Source organism: Lactuca saligna, chromosome 3, assembly GCF_052625555.1.
Source record: "Lactuca saligna cultivar CGN05327 chromosome 3, ASM5262555v1, whole genome shotgun sequence".
NCBI classification, from domain to species: Eukaryota; Viridiplantae; Streptophyta; class Magnoliopsida; order Asterales; family Asteraceae; genus Lactuca; species Lactuca saligna.
This window is the reverse complement of record NC_136419.1, coordinates 218,132,001-218,137,778: the sequence shown is the minus strand read 5'-3', so window position 1 is coordinate 218,137,778 and position 5,778 is coordinate 218,132,001.

Below are 5,778 nucleotides of genomic sequence, written 5' to 3'. Positions count from 1 at the left end.
GTCAAAACGAGACACTAACTGGTCTCAAAGTTAAGCAGCTAAGGAGTGATCATGGCACTGAGTTCCGGAATTCAACTCTTGAAGAATTTTGTGATTATAAAGGCATTGGGCAGAACTTTTCAGCTCCTCGCACACCTCAACAAAATGGAGTTGCTTAACGAAGAAATCGAACACTAATTGAGGTAGGAAGGACCTTAATGATTCATGCTGGTCTTCTTATGTAGTTTTGGGCTGAAGCTGTTAATACAGCATGTTATACTCAGAATCGATCTCTAATTCACAGGGTTCACAAGAAGACACCATATGAGATGCTGAAAGGTCGAAAGCCGGATGTATCCTTCTTTCACGTGTTTGGATGCATTTGTTATATTCTTAATCAGCGCGATCCCAGATCAAAATTTGAGCCTAAGGCTGACAAAGGTATTTTTGTTGGATACTCATCTATTTCAAAGGCTTTTCGTGTTTTTCATGTGAACAGGCAGTACATTGAAGAATCCATTCATGTAAAGTTTGATGAGGAATCATACACTGATGAAAAAGTAGCTCATTCTTCCTCTGTTTTTCAAGAGCTTCTCTCTTGCCCATATGATGAAGTTTCTCATATTGAAAAAGAAGTTATTATTCCTGATCCTATCGTTCCAGATCCAAATTATGTAAATCAAGATACTGCAGTCAACTCGACAACTCATTTGTCCAATGCTGATGAAACTCTTGAGACTGAAGAGTCTCTTGCAACTGATGTTCCCTTCAGCAATAACACTTCAGTGTCAAATCCAGTGGAATCAATTTCTGGACATCGAGATCACCCTGTTGATCAAATTATTGGGAATCTTCATGATGGTGTCCGAACCAGATCTCGTGTATCTAATAATTTTTTCATGTACATTAATTTCGTTTCAATGATTTTACCTGACAAGATACAATCAGCTCTTCAAGACGCTGATTGGATTAAGGCCATGCAAGACGAGCTGAACGAGTTTGAAAGGCATAAGGTTTGGACTCTTGTTTCCAGACCATCAGGAAAGACCATCACCGGAACACGTTGGGTCTACCGCAACAAGGTTGATAAAGATGATATTATTACTCGCAACAAAGCAAGACTTGTTGCTCAGGGGTTCACTCAAATTGAATCCATCAACTACGAGGAGACTTTTGCTCCAGTTTCCCGCATTGAAGCAATCATACTGTTTCTCGCATACGCTTCATACATGAACTTCATTGTCTACCAAATGGATGTCAAAACGGCATTTCTTCATGGTGAGTTACAAGAAGAAGTATTTCTCAAACAACCCCCAGGCTTTGAAGACAAAGAGCACCCTGACTATGTGTACCGACTAGATAAAGTTGTATATGTACTGAAGCAAGCTCCCCGGGCCTGGTATAAGACACTGACATCATATCTTCTTGAAAATGGCTACAGAAGAGGAGCAATTTACAATACTCTCTTCATCAAACAAAAAGGCTCAGAAATGATTCTTGTTCAAATCTATGTCGATGACATCGTCTTTGGATCTCCAAATGAGAAGTTGAGTAAAGAATTCGCTGAGATCATGTCTCAAAGGTTCGAAATGAGCATGATGGGGATGATTAATTTCTTCTTAGGTCTTGAGGTTCAGCAACAAAAATCAGGTATTTCAATTTGTCAAAGTAAATACATTGCTGACATGCTAGTTAAGTATTCTCTCAGCGACTGCAAACCAGCTTCTACTCCGGTGTCCAAGACTGATAAGCTACACGCTGATCCCACCGACACTGATGTTAATCACTCTCTTTATCGAGGAATGATTGGATCTCTTCTTTACCTCACTGCAAGTCGCCCTGATATCATGTTTGGAACCATTCTCTATGCTAGATTCCAAGCTAATCCCAAGGAGCCTCATATCATTGCAGTCAAACACATCTTTCGATACTTAAAGGCCACTCATAACTTGGCACTCTGGTACCCTCGTGACTCAGCGCTTGAACTCTTTGGATACACTGATTCTGACTATGCAGGTTGCAACTTAGACAAGAAGAGCACGTCAGGTGGATGTCATTTCCTTGGAAATTGACTAATCAGTTGGTCCAGCAAGAAACAAACCTCAGTAGCTATCTCCACTGCAGAAGCTGAGTATGTTGCAGCCGGGAGATGTTGTGCTCAAATATTATGGATTCAAAATCAACTTTTAGACTATGGGATTAAATTCACAAAGACTCCTATATACTGTGATAACACCAGTGCCATTCAGATCACACAAAATCCTGTTCAACACTCAAAGACAAAGCATATAGAGATCAGACATCACTTCATCAGAGACAATGTTGAGAAGGGCAAGGTTGTTTTAACACATGTTAAGACTTCCGATCAACTAGCTGATGTTTTCACCAAGGCCTTGGATACTCAAACTAATGCTCACATCAATGGCGAACTTGGAATGATCACTCTCGATTGAAAAATGTTTTACTAATGTTTGTTATTGTCTTATAAACTAATGTTTTTTTTGTGCTGATGATGATGCGCTGATGATGTTTAGCATGCTGAGTACATTGTATGATTTCCTATCTCTATCTCTTCTACAAATCTTCTAAACTAAAGTTGAATGATTCACTGTATTAAACCATACACTGATAACAACTTGAAACTCTTTGCCGATGGTTAGACAAAACACCAAGCTCTATCACACGCAACTATCCCCTCTTACCAATCTTACACTGATTCTGTGATTCGGTGTGACAAAACACATACTGATGAGAATCTAAAAGTCTTTGCCGATGGTTAGACAAAACACCAAGTTCTATCACACGCAACTATCCCCTCTTACCAATCTTACACTGATTCTGTGATTCAGCGTGACAAAACACATGCTGATGAGAATCTAACAGTCTTTGCCGATGGTTAGACCAAAACACCAAGGTCTATCACATGCAACAATCCTCTCTTCACATTCTTCTCACTCAGTGTCTAATGATTCAGTAAGAAATACCACTTACTGATAAAGACTCGACACTCTGTGCCGATGGTTAGATAATTAAACGAGTATCTATCACACGCACCGATCACCTTGCTAACCCTAAACAAGCAAGTTGTACCTTGAATTGATGACAAACTATCTTTCAACATGTAACTTTTCGTGACAATGATCTCAGTGCTTCCGCAGACACTGATTGAAGTTTCCTCTTCAGTACATCGGCTATTTTTTTTGATTTGACAGTCTGTCAAGATACGCAGTTATTTTCAATAAAGATAATCATTACCTTTTTTTTTACCATTTCATCCCCTATTTAAACCTTTTCATCTCTTCCCTAAACCTTTTCACCTTCCTCCAAACTTCTCTCTGTCTCTTATAAAAAAAAACAAAGAAAACCCTAGAATCCTAAATTTCTTCAATGGCGGCATCACTGTTCACTTTCTCCTCCACTTCAAGAAGAGTCGTCCCAACTCCAAACTCTCCTCCTATTCCCATATACATCAAAGCCACAAATTTCGTTTTCAACCCTGATATACCAGATGTTCATCGAGGTCTTGGACTAGATGATTTTGTCAATTTCTTAGTCTCCTGCCGACTTCGATACGCAATCAGTGACGTTCCATCAGAGTTCTTTCCCGAACAAGTATGTGAGTTCTACAACACTGCAATGGTTAATGATGAAAACAACATCATCTCCGGGACTATTGGCCGTGGCAGAAACTCAATTTTTATCACTGCTGACCTCCTCAGTGCTGCGCTCAGGTTACCAATCTTTGAACTATTATCTGAGCTTCCAACTATTGAACGTTGTCGACGCCTCTTTGATCAACTGGGCTATGATCACTCAAAGGCTGGTGCTCGATCAGCTCTCATTCTGCGTTAATGTATGACTCCAGGATGGAAATTCTTCACCGGGGCTCTGTGCAAATGTGTGGGTTACAGATCTCGCAGTAGTGATCAACTGAGTACTTACGAGCAACAAGTTGTCTGTTCCCTTCTTCTAAACAAATGTCTTGATTATGGGGCTTTCTTCTTTGATCAGCTTGTCCAACTTCTTTGTGCCAATGTACGCGCTGATCATGTCCCCTTTCCACGCTGGATTGCTCTTGTCCTAGATAAATTTTTTGTTGAATCCTACTACTCCCACTTTGGAAACCCCATCCAATGCCCACGCATGTCAGTGCAAATGTATCAAGATGATCCAATGGAAAATGACATCGGCATATCTGATCGAATGAGAGAATGGATCACAAATCCATATATTGTTCCTTCACTAACCGCTGATACTGATGAAGGAGCTGATGGTAACAACAAAGATCATGCTGATCAACAAGCTGAAACGCAGTACGGTGGTCATCTCTCCCCTTAACTTTCTCATCATACTCTTTCTGTCACTAAGAGGGTTCACTCAGCTCAAGGGGAGCAACCATCTCAGGGGGAGCACCCATCCCAGGGGGAGCAACCTTCTCCGGGGGAGCAACATCGCTCACAAGAAGTTCCAGGTACTCCTTCATATACCGGCCTCAATATTTAATGAGCTTCTTACACTGACTCGTGACATGAGTCAACGTCTTCTACGAATTGAGGCCGATGTCCACCAACTGAAGGGAGTTCTTTTGCCAAATCCTTCCCCTGGCCCACAACATGATGGTGATAAAAAAAAGGGGGAGAAACTGATGATGATCAAAAAGAAGGAGAAACTGAATCTGTTGAGCTCAGATCTGAGGATAACATTTTAAACCAGACCGAGCCACCACAGACTGTGCACGAGTCTGATAGACCAGCAGATACTGAAAAGCTTGCTGAAAATAGTGAGCATGATAATGAGGATGAACATGATGATGAATGTCAAATGCTGGAAATGAACTTCATTGATCCTCATGTGCCAGTTCAAGAAGAAGCCTCAGATGATACTGAAGATGATCATGATGATGAGTATCAAATGCTAGATATGAACTTCATTGATCCCATTGTTCTAGTTCAAGGAGAAGACTCAGATGTAGCTAGCGAGGATATTCAACCTCTATCTCGCAAGTGCAAGGCAGCAGATATTGAATCGGCTATTTCACATACTGATACTTCTCTTCCTAGCAAGAAACCTAAGTCCATCGTCAGTATATCCAATTTAGCAGCTGAATGGAACATGTCTCCTGATCAAGTTAAGCAAATTCTTGATGAAGCCAATAAAGCTCAGCTTCTAAAGAATATTGCTCAAGCTGATGAATCTCTCATTCAGCATAAACTTCAGGCCAAAGGATCCTTTGAAGCTCAGATGCAAAAGTTCTTAGAATATCAGTCCAAATCCAAATCTTCACAGCCTCCTCCCAGTAGCAGCAAGTCAAGGACTGAAAATGTTCTCGACAGGATTGATCGCAAGAGGTTTCAAGATGTTCTTAAACGACGAGTGAGCAGTGATAAGATCATCAAAGTTAAAGCTTCTAAACCTCGTAACAAGAAAATTCTTACTTTGCTGATCACTCGTCAAGGTCTTCAACATCCATACACTGAAGTTGTCAAGAGGGATGAGCTGATCAGATACATATATTTAGAATGGATGGAATTGCTCGAATTAGCATCCAAGCAAACTTCGGCTCTCTCTTCAGAACTGACCTGTGCTCTCCATTTACTGATCAAGAAAGTTCAGCATCTAGATCTTGTTCCTATACAGCATCCTCAGCAGCAAGGCCAAAGTTCCTTATTTCCAAGAATCAGAAGAACCATATTTCAAGTTGATAGTGAAGATGTATTGGTTCTAAATTTTGGTGCTGAAGGAATAAAAAACTCTCTTCCTATTGGTGTTGAGCCGGTTCAGCATAAGTTCATCTCTCTT